General features: G+C 37.7%; 1 protein-coding gene across 1 annotated transcript in view; it reads left to right on the top strand.

Moving 5' to 3' along the window:
* The first annotated feature begins 10,918 nt into the window (after window positions 1-10,918).
* LOC134726295 (uncharacterized) overlaps window positions 10,919-15,134 on the top strand; it is a 62,940-nt gene continuing 58,724 nt past the window's right edge. Inside the window, exon 1 of the mRNA XM_063590702.1 lies at window positions 10,919-10,928. The gene's annotated coding sequence lies outside the window, so the exon portion shown is untranslated. The remainder of the gene's footprint in view (window positions 10,929-15,134) is intronic.

The raw sequence follows: 15,134 nt of genomic DNA on the forward strand, positions 1-15,134 counted from the left end.
GAGACACTTCAGTATGATATAAGAAAGGATGAAAAAGCAAACTGTAAAAATGAAAATGAAATCAAATTAAAAAAAGGACAGTCTGGCGACAAATTGGAAAACACACCTTCTAATATATCATGGACAGATGTTGCAAAAGCATTAGATCGACTTTTGCAATATTTGACTGCATTCAATGTTGTCATTATGATAATCAGCGCTATTATATTAGGCATCTTTGTATCTTTGCAATAAAATTGTATGTTATACAATTGTACGCCATGTATTTTTTACAAGTATTGACTTTTTGTATTGTTCAAATGATAATGTAATGTTCTTTGGATTGACAACTGTTTTCCTTCATTGTTGTAAGATTAAAAACAGGTTTTATTTTATATTTTTGTTATTTTATTGAATCGACGCCATTCATAGATTCTTATACAATGTGGGTGGTATTCGTTGAGAAAGGACAAAATGTTCATTTTAGTCTTCATGTGGTATGTGTTCCATTACCAACCACACCATACATGTACAATTTTGTACCTACGACATGTATGTAAGACTTTGTATCAATAGGTATTCAGAAAATCAATTACATTTAACAAATTGTTTCATTTGCTTTATTATGCATACCATATGAATGATTTTGGTACAAATAGATCAATGGAAGAACATTAAAAAAAATCTTCATAACGCACATTTACATAAAAATGTATCTGGTCTGCACAATCTATTCTTGATCGAAATATTTTACAAAACACTGTTAAGAAATCCATACCTCTGCTGGTTTTTGTTCAAACTAAAAACTGAAACTTCGTGTCACTCTGAATGTTGGGATTCTTTCCGAAAAAAAAATATGATAATGTGATTTTAAATCTCAAAGATTAACGATACAAAATTTCTTGCTTTTTCCAACTCCAATATCTAAAGTGTGTCTGTTGAACAAATGCTTATTATGAAGGGTTATCATATTTTGATAGAAAGTGCATATAGTTCGGGTTTTTTACCAGCATAATATATAACCCGCTGCTAACAACTATCATGCTGACATTCTATGTGTTAAAAGAGATATTACATCAATGGAACAGCCACCGTAACACACTAATTGCCCTTTTGAGTAACATCTTTCTTAAACTTGTTTGTAATTTAAATATATGTATCTTATATTATGTGTTGCTTTGTTTTTGACTTGCTACATGTTCATGTCTTCTATTTAATTACATTGTGATAACAGGAAGTAAATGTGACATATGTCGAATACAAATTGACAGCGATATGCAGGAAAAAATATAAACACAACTAAATGACAAAATAGAAAGCAGAATACTAACCAACGCGAACCCTTAAAAACAAGATGTAATCTCAAGTGCTCCGTAAGGGTAAGCAGGGTTTGCTCTACATATGGCACTCGTCGTGTTTCTTTTGTAAGTGAATATTAGGTGATTAGTCTAATTCGGTGATTTCCCATTCTTATCCATGGGAAATAGTCCAGTCGATGTGTGATAAAAGCATCAAATTTTGCAGAGTTTTAGTTGAGGTCACAAAAAACATGTAAAGCTATGGACCTAAATTAATTCAGAAAATCAAAATCACGGCTCTGAGCGGCCATTTTGAAATGGTATAATGCATGACGTAACTAAACTCTGTAAAATATGTTGGCATACTAAAGTGCATAGAACACGCTTTTTCAAATGGACGCAAAGAAGCTTAAGTCTAGAAGCGGAAATTAAAAACAAAAAAAATGGGACTTCTACAGTATAAACAATATCTCTTTTAGTTTGAGTCATGGGGTTTCTTTTAAAAATAATCGACTAATTCATTCCTCTTGTATGAGATAAATGAATCAAATAGATGGCGTTATAACTTTGCTGAATCTTTAGTTTTCTATGCTGTGTTTTGTATTATGTTGTTTTCTATTGGTCTTTTTATTAAGGCACTGTGTTGTCAGCTTATTTTCAACGTATTAGTTTAAATGTTCATCTGGTATCTTTCGCCACCAGACTCAAGCTAGCGAACAATAAGCCAGCGAACAATAAGGTGAATCAAGCTAGCGAACAATAAGCCAGCGAACAATAAGAAAACGCGCCAACATGATCATGCCCAAAAACCGAAGACTTGCAACAACACAAAACGTACTTATAAATATGATGACAAATAAATAAATATGATGACAAATAATTTTCATTAGGAAGATGAAATGTAATTCCATTTTAACACATACAAAGTTTAATTATTTATTCGTGTACTAAATACGACTTTTTTTTAAAGATTGGAATCTAAAAAATGTTTTAGCTATTAACCCTTTCTCCTTTCTCTCTGATAAGGGATGGGTTATTATCTGTATAATAATAATAATAACAATTTATAACAACGGGTAACAATAAACTAGTGTAGCGATACAATTAGATCTTCAAGCTTATAGAAATTATTCGATTGAAAAGAAAAGCTGATAACCATTATATTCACTTTTCGCCTAAGAACAAGCTAGTTCAGGAAATTATTCATAAGTAAATAGTCACTCTAGTAATTTATTAATTACATTCTTATAAAAAAAGTGATAAGTGTAAAAACAACACACGTCAAATAGAACGAGAACGATTTGACATAAATATTTTGGTTAATCTAAACAAAAAATTATTTAGATTCAAGGCTAGTATGTAAAATAACTATAATCCGTAAACATTTCCCTACGGAAAAGTCCCGGATGTGGTAGGGTGACCCCTAAGTTGGGGTCGGTTGACCCTACCCTCCCCCTTCTTTAATTCATAGCCAAGTCCCTACGGTAAAGCTTTTAACCACACTAGGTACACTCGATAGGCAATTTCCTAAGCTTGCCTGGGCCCAAAGATCCAGGTGGGTAAAGTTACGGATTTTTTTCTTCTGAGGTCCAATGTTGGGGTCGGGTGACCCTACTCTCCCCCTTCTTTAATTCATAGACAAGTCCCTACGGCAAAGCTTTTTACAACACTAGGTACACTCGATAGGCAATTACCTCAGCTTGCCTGGGCCCATAGATCCAGGTGGGTAAAGTTACGGATTTTTTTTTTCGGATGTCCAAAGTTGGGGTCGGGTGACCCTACCATCCCCCTTCTTTCCTTCACAAACCTACCATCCCCCTCCTTTCCTTCACAAAATTTTCCCTACGGCAAAGCTTTTTTGCCCACTAGGTACAAATGATAGACACTTGCCTAAGGTTACCTGGGCCCAAATACCCAGGTGGGTAAAGTTACGGAACTTTTTTTTTGGAGGTCCAAAGTTGGGGTAGGGGGACCCTACCATCCCCCTCCTTTCCTTCACAAAATTTTCCCTACGGAAAAGCTTTTTTGCCCACTAGGTACAAATGATAGACACTTGCCTAAGGTTACCTGGGCCCAAATACCCAGGTGGGTAAAGTTACGGAACTTTTTTTTTGGAGGTCCAAAGTTGGGGTAAGGTGAACAACGTACAAAGATGCGCCCCCTACATTGATACATAATATAGTTCTCAGTCATTTAACAAAATGAGGAAAGAAATCTGCTTTTTCAACAGAAGTAAAAAAATTTAAACACTTTTGTTTTTGAAAGGTTATCGTTTTAATAGTTTATACATTGTCTATACGTTAAGTATACAGAAAATGTTATTTAAGGAACTACTTTACAGGATGCCGAAAGTAAGGAAAGCCATTTCACACAACACATAATTTCTAGTTGTAAAGTTGATAAATAACAGGAACACCGTTTACACTTTAGATGCATAAACATAACACAGAAATGTATCAGCACAATATACATTTGTCAACAATCAACAGTCAACTGACGACAATAAATACTAAGTAGATCTGGATGAGCGATTTATTTTTGAGGAAAGTCTTTGTAAAAATAAACGAATGTCGGTTGCGGACGACTACGGATTACAAACGACGGACACCTTTTTTTTAAAAAAAGCTCACACTGACCCTGTAGAGCACGTTAGATATAAAAGTGAATGTCTTTTTATTAATACATACAATTACTTTAGACTATTATTTTCCACTAAGGTAGCCTAATAACCCAATTAACCCCGTATATTTGATTAAACATTCTGGTTACTGAAAAAAACATGTTGTTAGATTAAACATATTTATTTAGAGTGGATTGGGAAACAAGTTTTGCAACTTATATTAATCCCTTTCCACTTTACATGTTGTTAGTAAAGCTGATAATACTAATTTGTTTTTATTTTTATAGTATGGAACTGTAGATTCATGTGACATAAAAAAAGCACGGTGGTAGGGAACAACAACAGAACATGTTTAAAAACTTGCCATTTATGTATTACTGGTAAAATTTTTAAGCCAGTGATTTCTGTACCAAATTACTTAAATCCTATACTTAATTCTTCCCTAGATAAATGGTTTTGGTGTACCTGTAGAAACTTATTTCAAACGGAAAAGAACATCCTCATTTTTTTTACGGAAATATTGTTTACCATTCCCGGAAATTTAGAAAACGATCCTGGTATACTTATCGATCCGTCAAATAAATTTGTTTTAAAAAGTTACCAAATCAACACTGTCTATTGTTTTCATGGGTCTCAATATCGATTTTATTATCAGTATATTAAAAGCAAACTAAATATTACTATTATGTTATATACATTTACCAATTCATAGATCTACGATCTGTCGATACCTGTATCGTCATAACACAAGGTCATGTTTTTTTTTCTAACTGGTTATGATGTTTTTACACTAAATCCATTGGATGTTGGATGTGTACTGATTGATAAGTTAGTCTCAGATGCATGATTCTTTTCATTAGTGGCTTGAAACTAACGGTCAGTATTTGCGAGTACTATAAGGTATGTACTCAGTGTCTTTTCTTGCTTTTAGGATGTACAAGTACCAGGCCACGTCCAATTGTATTTTCACTATTTGTATTTTTATCCATCTGATGAGTTTGGCTTTGTTCAAATGATTTTGATAGTTCGTTCTTATATTGTTCTATTATACCAATGTTAGTTAGGGTAGGGATCCCGCCTAAATGTTTAACCCCGCAACATTTCTTATAGATGTACCTGTCCGACGACAGGTGCCTGTAATTCAGTAATTGTCGTGTGTTCTTGTGTTTCAAAATTTGTTTTTCCGTTCATTTTTTGTACATAAATTAGGCTGTAAGTTTTCTCTTTAAAGTTTTTTTTTTTACATTGTCATTTCGGGGCCTTTTAGAGCTGACTAGGCTGAATTGGATGTGCTTATTGTTGAAGGCCGTACGGTGACCTATAGTTGTTACTTATTTTGTCATTCGGTCTCTTGTTGAGAGTTGTTTCTTTGGCAATCATATCACATATTATGTTTTATATTTCCAAATTGGAAACACAATGTTTGGCAATGGAAAGAATAAAAAAACTGTTAATATTAACAACATTGATTTAAAATCTGAATGTTTGTTTCGCTAAGTTCGTAAATTAATGTTAAAAGAATTCTTGTCATAAGAATTTCATCTTAAGGAGGTTCGTTTTTTGGTTTCAAAATAACAAGCTTTTCATAACACTAGTATATAATGATAGGAGATTGACAAAGGAACCAAAAGAGCAAAAATAAAATAAAGGTAAATGTGCTTCTTTCGAGATATAAGCCATTGGAATTTCAGCGGGAAAATGTTATCTCTTGGCTTTTCATAGCTTTATCATTGACAAGTTAAAGTTCTCTAAAGCTGTTAAAGATAACAACGATTTTATAAGACTTTTACAGATGACTTTTAATGATACATTTTAAAGATTTATAAAAAGAAAAATCGGGATCAATGAGCAAAATGTGATAGTACATTCAAATGGATAAAACCATAAATTCCAAAAAATGACAATCGAACGTCTTAATATGCTCACTTCCCAAACGTTTTATGCAAGTGTAGATTTTGTCTAGTTCATCTCGCAACATCAGCATTCGGAAATTCCTAATCAGAAAAAAACCTACTACAACAGGAAACATCTTGACATAAAACATAGTTAATGTTTCAAAAAGTAGAAATAAACACTAAGATGATCTTTATAATGCGAAATAAAAAGAACAATCAGAAAACAAGCATACATCTGCGAGAATTTGTCGCGCTGTTTAATATTGCAGAGTTGTAGAAGGAATCAAGTAGTTGTTTGGATGTTGATCCTTATGACATATTTGGTCCGCAGTTTTACTATTCTTGATTCATGAAGAATTGCCAACATCTGGCAAACCACGATCTCCTAGAAGTTTTTAAATAATCTAATAATGTCTATCAATAAAATGCACTTTAAGAATCATATATTTTTAACCTTGTAAACATCGTAACAATGATGATCCAGTTCCTTTATCAGGGGACTATCAGGTGCAGTCTCCATCATCGGCTGTTTCGGCGCTATTCAACACCAACCTCCAGAGGTGCGCCGGCTCAGTCTGACTCTGAAACTGGATGGCCTATGCTGCACCCGATATGTCAGCTGATGTATAACTTTTGCACTGTCACTGAATGATGCTTTCACCAGAGCTGTTATAGAGTCGATTCTATCATTAGTTCATTATTTCCACTAAATGTCTTCAAATCATTTAATATCTCTAATTGCCACTTTTACATATATCACCTTTCTCCCCTATCTTCACTATGATGACACTTCCACTTGTCTATACAATTCTGAAATAAACTTCTCACTATCTGCTCCTCCCAATCCTAAGGTTCTGAGAGCTTGTCATATTGTTTATTCCGCAAAGCCCCATGTACACAAGTTCTCCATCCCTGCTGTTGGCAATTTGATACAAGCTGCTGGAATTTTACCTTCTTTTTTTTCTTTTCTTTCCTGTATCTCATACATCCTTTCCAAAGGACTGTCAGTTCCAGCAAGACTGTCTGAACAGTTCCCTGTGACCATAAAACCATATCTGTTCTCAGCCATATTGCTGCTATTGCGGCACGAAAACTCATACATTGCTGGATATATGTAGTACACTTCTAGTTTGTTGCTCTTGCGTGGATCCATTTCCTTAAGTTGTGCTGACATGCTCTCAAAAGTGATGTGTTATTTTTACCTTTTTCTTCTTCCTCCTGATGAAGTACAACCTCGCTGCTAATGTGTTAAGTGAACTATATCAGGTCTGCATGTGTTTCTAAAAAAAATCAGTGCCACTTGACAAGTTGACGACAACACGTGTTGTAGAGATGCTGGTTCGTCTTTATAAAAGGTGCACATTGGATCTTCTATCAACCCCTACCCATAGGGATTTGATGGACTTGGTAGTACATCATACACTGATCTCAGATTGAAGCTGAAACAGTATCCCTTCATACTCCAAACATCGCTCCAGGCAAAAGGCGCCGCTTTTAGTTCCTTGCCAAATAAACCATATACATTGCTGCTTCATGACTTCCGCATTGCTATTCCTGCTCTATTATTTTGTCTGTCTGTCAAACTTCCTGCTTCCTGCTTTCTTCTTGTCCGGATCTTCATTTTGGCTCCTCTAACTTTGGCATCTTTGCTGTTTCTCTACATCATGACCTGTCGTGTTTTTTTAACTTTAAACTTTTAAGTCCACGCATTACGTGAGTTGTACTAGTAATCGCTGTTTGGTCACTGCATTGTATAAGTCAACTTCAACTTTGGACACGGAAAACTCATATACCAAGCACGGCCGTAGTGTTCCTGGCAAGACACCATGTTGATACATCCAAGCTTTGAATCTTCCTGGCAGACACTTTGGTCTGTCTTCTACAGCCAATCTACCTATACCAGATGCCTTTGTATGTATATGGTGGCTTTCTGTCTACTGGTGTCAAACTTTTCCCAAAGCATTCTATCTCCAACTGTTGGTAGAATTTCCCTTCTAATTCGAAATTTTCATCTCTCACTTTGCTTTAACTCATAACTAAACTTCTTCAATTTACTGGGTTTGAATTTCATTGTTGCTCAACTTATCATTCCTGCCAACTCCTGTAAGGTCCATTTTCCCTCTATTTTTGGGTTTGCGGTAACAGTCATGTCATCTATAAATGCTCTTATTGGTGGTTGTCTTCTACTTGATTACATTAATGGTCTTCTTCTTAGTTTTTCCACTGACTTCATAATGAAGATTCACAGCTGCTGTAAACAATATAAGGACAATGTACATCCCGTTAATATTCCTTCTCATAGTATCGGCCAAGCTGTGTTGAAATCTCCAGCTGTAAATAGTTCTCAATGTGTTCAAAGTATTCCTGTAGCATTGTCCTGTTGTGGTTGGCACAAAGTACCTCTGCAATGTCAAATTTACCAGTTTGTGATGAATGAATCAGTACGCATAAGCCAGATATAGCTAAAATCGCTTTTCTTCTCCTTTGATTCTCTTAAGACCTGTGTCAAAACACTAGTATGTTTAATTCATCCGGATACCTCTGGCATGCCTCATTTCTGAACCAATAAGTCTATGCATTCATTACTTAGCAGAAACCTTGTTGTTCTTTGCTAAAACTGGTAGGATTTTACCCTCGATGTTCAGTAAAGAGATAGTTCAAAACAGCTTAACTTTTATTGAGTTATTTCCCTTCTGAATAAACATCCATCTGTTTTATACCATACATCTATCATCTGTCTTCTTCTCCAAACATATAATTTCATCCCAACTTTGGACTTACATTTAAAGGTCAGGCAATCTTTGAAAAGTGCAATATAATTGTATCTAGTGGGTTCAAAAGCTTTACAGAAATTGCAGTAGAGATTTTTTTTATGATTTAAAGAAATGGGCTAGTATGATCACCCTACCCTAACTTTGGACCTTAAAAAAATCCGTAACTTTCACCACCGGGTATTTGGGCCCAGGCAAAATTAGTCAAGTGCCTATCATTTGTACGTAGGGGGGAAAAAAGCCTTGCCTTAGTGAAAACTAAATGAAGGAAAGAAGAGGGATGGTAGAGTCATCCTACCCCAACTTTGGATCTAAAAAAAGCCCCGCAACTTTACCCACCTTGGTACACAAAGTACCTTTGCAATGTCAAATTTACCAGTTTGTGATGAATGAATCAGTACGCATAAGCCAGATATAGCCAAAATCGCTTTTCTTCTCCTTTGATTCTCTTAAGATCTGTGTCAAAACACTAGTATGTTCAATTCATCCGGATACCTCTGGCATGCCTCATTTCTGAACCAATAAGTCTATGCATTCATTACTTAGCAGAAACCTTGTTGTTCTTTGCTAAAACTGGTAGGATTTTACCCTCGATGTTCAGTAAAGAGATAGTTCAAAACAGCTTAACTTTTATGGAGTTATCTCCCTTCTGAATAAACATCCATCTGTTTTATACCATACATCTATCATCTTTCTTCTTCTCCAAACTACTCTCAAAGACTTCCACAATCGTCTGCAGTTTAGCTTGGGACATTTCTTGTACCCGATACTAAATACTATATGGCCCTGGTACTGATGCTGATCTTGCTTTCTTCAAAACATCCTGCACTTCGTTAAACTTCAGTTCTGACTCATCAATTGCAAATAGTTATACTGGTTCCTCTGGTGTGTGCTAGGTTCTCACATTCTTCCAGATCTTCTTCCCGCATTTTATCACTTTGTGTCTGTCTATGGTGTTCTTCGACTTCATCCTTTGAGTTTCCCAATAAACCAGATCTTCTTGCTCCAAATAATCTCTTAATATGCAGAAAAGGTTGTGCTGTGAATTGAACTCTTCCCTTTGTCCCTTTCTTTCTGTATGTTACCAGTATATGTGTTTTTGCTCTTGATAGTGTTTGAAATTATCCTAGGTCTCCTTCCTTAACTGTTGTTATCTTTCGTACTCCATAGCATATACCTCTTCTTTAACCTTCTGAATGCCACTCTCCGTTCCTTTTTCTTCTACTGTCTGCGGTTACTCTGAAGTTGTGTTCTTTTTCTTCTCCCAGATGTAATCAACCCAAAATCTCTCCTTTCCTACGAAGTAAATAATGAAAGTCACTGCTCTTACCTTTTCCTGCTAATATTGCTTTTAAAATGTTTTCGAGTTCATCATCGAAATCTTTCCATATCACTGTGTCTGCACTAGTTGACTACTTTATATTTTCCTTCCTTGGCTGTAACATTTTTCTTCTGACAGTTGGTTTAATTGGGTTGATCTCTTCTCCTTCCGTGAGGTGTTCTATCTCTGTAAGCTGATCTGTGTCTTATCCTAAACCTAGTTCGCATGGAGGTTATGATAGCTGTGATTTGCTTTCTGAATGGTCTGACCAGATATTACTCTGTGTCGTTTGCCATAATGTGGTGGTACACATTTCATTCCACTTTGATGGATCTTCAAATATCTAGCATTCTTGCAATATCGAATTATGTTTATGTGATGGATGTATAGAACAAGCTTCGATATCAAATCGAATTCGATTTGACTATGTCGATATCGTCGATATCCACATCTGGTATGTCTGAGTTTGAAATAGATGTCTTATGAAAATTCCCTATCATGCTGACATTGTTGATATTTACATCTGGGTATGTATTTTTGTGTCATAGATGTTTGAAACAAACATCAATATCGATACGATAGCATGTCAATTGTTATCAAAGGTACCAGCATTATAATTTAGTACGCCAGACGCGAGTTTCGTCTACATAAGACTCATCAGTGACGCTCATATCAAAATAGTAATAAACCAAACAAATACAAAGTTGAAGAGCATTGAGGATTCAAAATTCCAAAAAGTTGTGCCAAATACGGCTAAGGTAATCTATGCCTGGGATAAGAAAATCCGTAGTTTTTCGAAAAATTCAAAGTTTTGTAAACAGGAAATTTACAAATATGACCACATAATTGATATTCATGTCAACACCGAAGTGCTGACTACTGGGCTGGTGATACCCTCGGGGACGAAACCATTGCCTATATTAAAGGTATTGATTTATTGGTACATTTTGGATATGATTGACTCAAATGCATCATCTACTAGTAATCAGGACAACTTTGTGCCTTAAATTGTATATGTATCTGATGTTGTTTGGAGCGTTTTTGCAAACAGATTTATTTTCACGAATTTAAGCTTTGGTAAAGGGATTTTTGTATGAATTAAAGAAGGGAGGTGGTAGGGTCACCAAACCCAAAAGTTGTACCTCAATTAAAAGATTTCCATCACTATACCAACTGGGTCTTTGCGTTCATGCAACCTTAGGCAAGATCCTTTCTAGTGTTCCTAGTGTGGACAGAATCTTTGCCAAAAAAATTCAGTAACTTTACCCACCTTGGTCCTTGAATCTAGGCAACCTTAGGCAAGTGGGCACGAAAGCTTTACCGTAGGGAATTGTTTTATTGATAAAAAGAGGGGGATGATAGGGTAACCCTATCCCAACTTTGAACCTAAATTTAAAGGTCAGGCAATCTTTGAAAAGTGCAAATAATTGTATCTAGTGGGTTCAAAAGCTTTACAAATTTTTTTTTATGATTTAAACAAATGGGCTAGTAGGATCACCCTACCCTAACTTTGGACCTTAAAAAAATCCGTAACTTTAACCACCTGGGTATTTGGGCCCAGGCAACCTTAGGCAAGTGCCTATCATTTGTACGTAGTGGGGAAAAAAACATTGCCTAACTTTACCCTCCTGGGTCTTTGTGTCCAGGCAACTTTAAACAATATCCTATCGAGTGTTCCTAGTTTGGACAACAGCTTTGCCGTAAGGACTTTGCTATGAATTAAATAAAAGGGGTGGTAAGGTCACCAAACCTAAACTTTGGACCTCAAAAAAAAAAGTTCCGTTAATTTACCCACCTGGATCTTTGGTTCCAGGCAAGCTTAGGCAATTGCCTATCGAGTGTACCTAGTGTGGTTAAAAGCTTTGCCGTAGGGACTTGGCTATGAATTAAAGAAGGGGGAGGGAAAGATCACCGACCCCAACTTTGGACCTCTGAAAAAAAAAATCCGTAACTTTACCCACCTGGATCTTTGGGCCCAGGCAAGCTTAGGCAATTGTCTATCGAGTGTACCTAGTGTGGTTAAAAGCTTTGCCGTAGGGACTTGGCTATGAATTAAAGAAGGGGGAGAGTAGGGTCACCCGACCCCAACTTTGGACCTTAAAAAAATCCGTAACTTTAACCACCTGGGTATTTGGGCCCAGGCAACCTTAGGCAAGTGCCTATCATTTGTACGTAGTGGGGAAAAAAACATTGCCTTAGTGAAAACTAAATGAAGGAAAAAGAGGGATGGTAGGGTCATCCTACCCCAACTTTGGATCTAAAAAAACAAAAAACTGTGCCCACCTTGGTATCAAGGCCTAGGCAACCTAAGGCAAGTGCTTATCATTTGTACCTAGTAAGGAAAAAAGATTTGCCGTAGGGATATTTGTGAATTAAAGAAATGGGATAGGTCACCCTACCCCAACTTTGGGCCTCAATTAAAAAAGTTCCGTAACTTTACCAAACTGGGTCTTAAGGTTCAGGTAACAACCTAAGGCAAGTGCCTATTACTAATTCCTAGTGGGACAAAAGATTAACGAAAGGGGATAGTAGGGTCACCCGACCCCAACTGTGGACCTCAAAATAAAAATTCCGTAACTTTACCCTCCTGGGTCTTTGTGTCCAGGCAACTTTAAACAATATCCTATCGAGTGTTCCTAGTTTGGACAACAGCTTTGCCGTAAGGACTTTGCTATGAATTAAATAAAAGGGGTGGTAAGGTCACCAAACCTAAACTTTGGACCTCAAAAAAAAAAGTTCCGTTAATTTACCCACCTGGATCTTTGGTTCCAGGCAAGCTTAGGCAATTGCCTATCGAGTGTACCTAGTGTGGTTAAAAGCTTTGCCGTAGGGACTTGGCTATGAATTAAAGAAGGGGGAGGGAAAGATCACCGACCCCAACTTTGGACCTCTGAAAAAAAAATCCGTAACTTTACCCACCTTGATCTTTGGGCCCAGGCAAGCTTAGGCAATTGTCTATCGAGTGTACCTAGTGTGGTTAAAAGCTTTGCCGTAGGGACTTGGCTATGGATTAAAGAAGGGGGAGAGTAGGGTCACCCGACCCCAACTTTGGACCTCCGAAAAAAAATCCGTAACTTTACCCACCTGGATCTTTGGACCCAGGCAAGCTTAGGCAATTGCCTATCGAGTGTACCGTATGTGGTTAAAAGCTTTGCCGTAGGGACTTGGCTATGAATTAAAGAAGGGGGAGGGTAGGGTAACCGACCCCAACTTTGGACCTCCGAAAAAAAAAATCCATAACTTTACCCAACTGGATCTTTGGGCCCAGGCAAGCTTAGGCAATTGCCTATCGTGTGTACCTAGTATTTTTAAAAGCTTTGTCGTAGGGACTTGGCTATGAATTAAAGAAGGGGGAGGGTAGGGTCACCCGACCCCAACTTTGGACCTCCGAAAAAACAATCCGTAACTTCACCCACCTTGATCTTTGGACCCAGGCAAGCTTAGGCAATTACCTATCGAGTGTACCTAGTGTGGTTAAAAGCTTTGCCGTAGGGACTTGGCTATGAATTAAAGAAGGGGAGGGTAGGGTCACCCGACCCCAACTTTGGACCGCCGAAAAATAAATTCCGTAACTTTACCCACCTGGATCTTTGGGCCCAGGCAAGATTAGTTAATAGCCTATAGAGTGTACCTAGTGTGGTTAAAAACTTTGCCGTAGGGACTTGGCTATGAATTAAAGAAGGGGGAGGGTAGGGTCACCCGACCCCAACTTTGGACCTCCGAAAAAAAAAAATCCGTAACTTTACCCACCTGGATCTTTGGGCCAAGGCAAGCTTAGGCAATTGCCTATCGAGTGTACCTAGTGTGGTTAAAAGCTTTGCCGTAGGGACTTGGCTATGAATTAAAGAAGGGGCAGGGTAGGATCACCGACCCCAACTTTGGACCTCCGAAAAAAAAAATCGTAACTTTACCCACCTGGATCTTTGGGCCCAGGCAAGCTTAGGCAATTGCCTATCGAGTGTACCTTGTTCGGTTAAAAGCTTTTCCGTAGGGACTTGGCTATGAATTAAAGAAGAGGGAGAGAAGGGTCACCCGACCCCAACTTTGGACCTCCGAAAAAAAAATCCGTAACTTTACCCACCTGAATCTTTGGGCCCTGGCAAGCTGAGGCAATTGCCTATCGAGTGTCCCTAGTGTGGTTAAAAACTTTGCCGTAGGGACTTGGCTATGAATTTAAGAAGGGGGACGGTAGGGTCACCCGACCCCAACTTTGGACCTCCGAAAAAAAAATCCGTAACTTTACCCACCTGGATCTTTGGGCCATGGTAAGCTTAGGCAATTGCCTATCGAGTGTAACTAGTGTAGTTAAAAACTTTGCCGTAGGGACTTGGCTATGAATTAAAGAAGGGGGAGGGTAGGGTCACCCGACACCAACTTTGGACCTCCGAAAAATAAATTCCGTAACTTTACCCACCTGGATCTTTGGGCCATGGCAAGCTTAGGCAATTGCCTATCGAGTGTAACTAGTGTGGTTAAAAGTTTTGCCGTAGGGACTTAGCTATGAATTAAAGAAGGGGGAGGGTAGGGTCACCCGACCCCAACTTTGGACCGCCGAAAAATAAATTCCGTAACTTTACCCACCTGGATCTTTGGGCCCAGGTAGTATTAGTTAATAGCCTATCGAGTGTACCTAGTGTGGTTAAAAGCTTTGCCGTAGGGACTTGGCTATGAATTAAAGAAGGGGGAGGGTAGGGTCACCCGACCCCAACTTTGGACCTCCGAAAAAAAAAATCCGTAACTTTACCCACCTGGATCTATGGGCCCAGGCAAGCTGAGGTAATTGCCTATCGAGTGTACCTAGTGTTGTAAAAAGCTTTGCCGTAGGGACTTGGCTATGAATTAAAGAAGGGGGAGGGTATGGTCACCCGACCCCAACTTTGGACCTCCGGGAAAAAAAATCCGTAACACCACCCACCTGGATTTTTGGGCCCAGGCAAGCTTAGGCAATTGCCTATCGAGTGTACCTAGTGTGGTTAAAAGCTTTGCCGTAGAGACTTGGCAATGAATTAAAGAAGGGGGAGGGTAGGGTCACCCGACCCCAACTTAGGGGTCACCCTACCACATCCGGGACTTTGCCGTAGGGAAATGTTAAAGGATTATAGTTATTTTACATAGGCTTGAATCTAAATAATTTTTTGTTTAGATTAACCAAAATATTTATGTCAAATCGTTCTTGTTCTATTTGACGTGTGTTGTTTTTACACTTATCGCTTTTCTTATAAGAATGTAATAAATAAATTACTAGAGAGA

Source organism: Mytilus trossulus, chromosome 1, assembly GCF_036588685.1.
Source record: "Mytilus trossulus isolate FHL-02 chromosome 1, PNRI_Mtr1.1.1.hap1, whole genome shotgun sequence".
Taxonomy (NCBI): Eukaryota; Metazoa; Mollusca; class Bivalvia; order Mytilida; family Mytilidae; genus Mytilus; species Mytilus trossulus.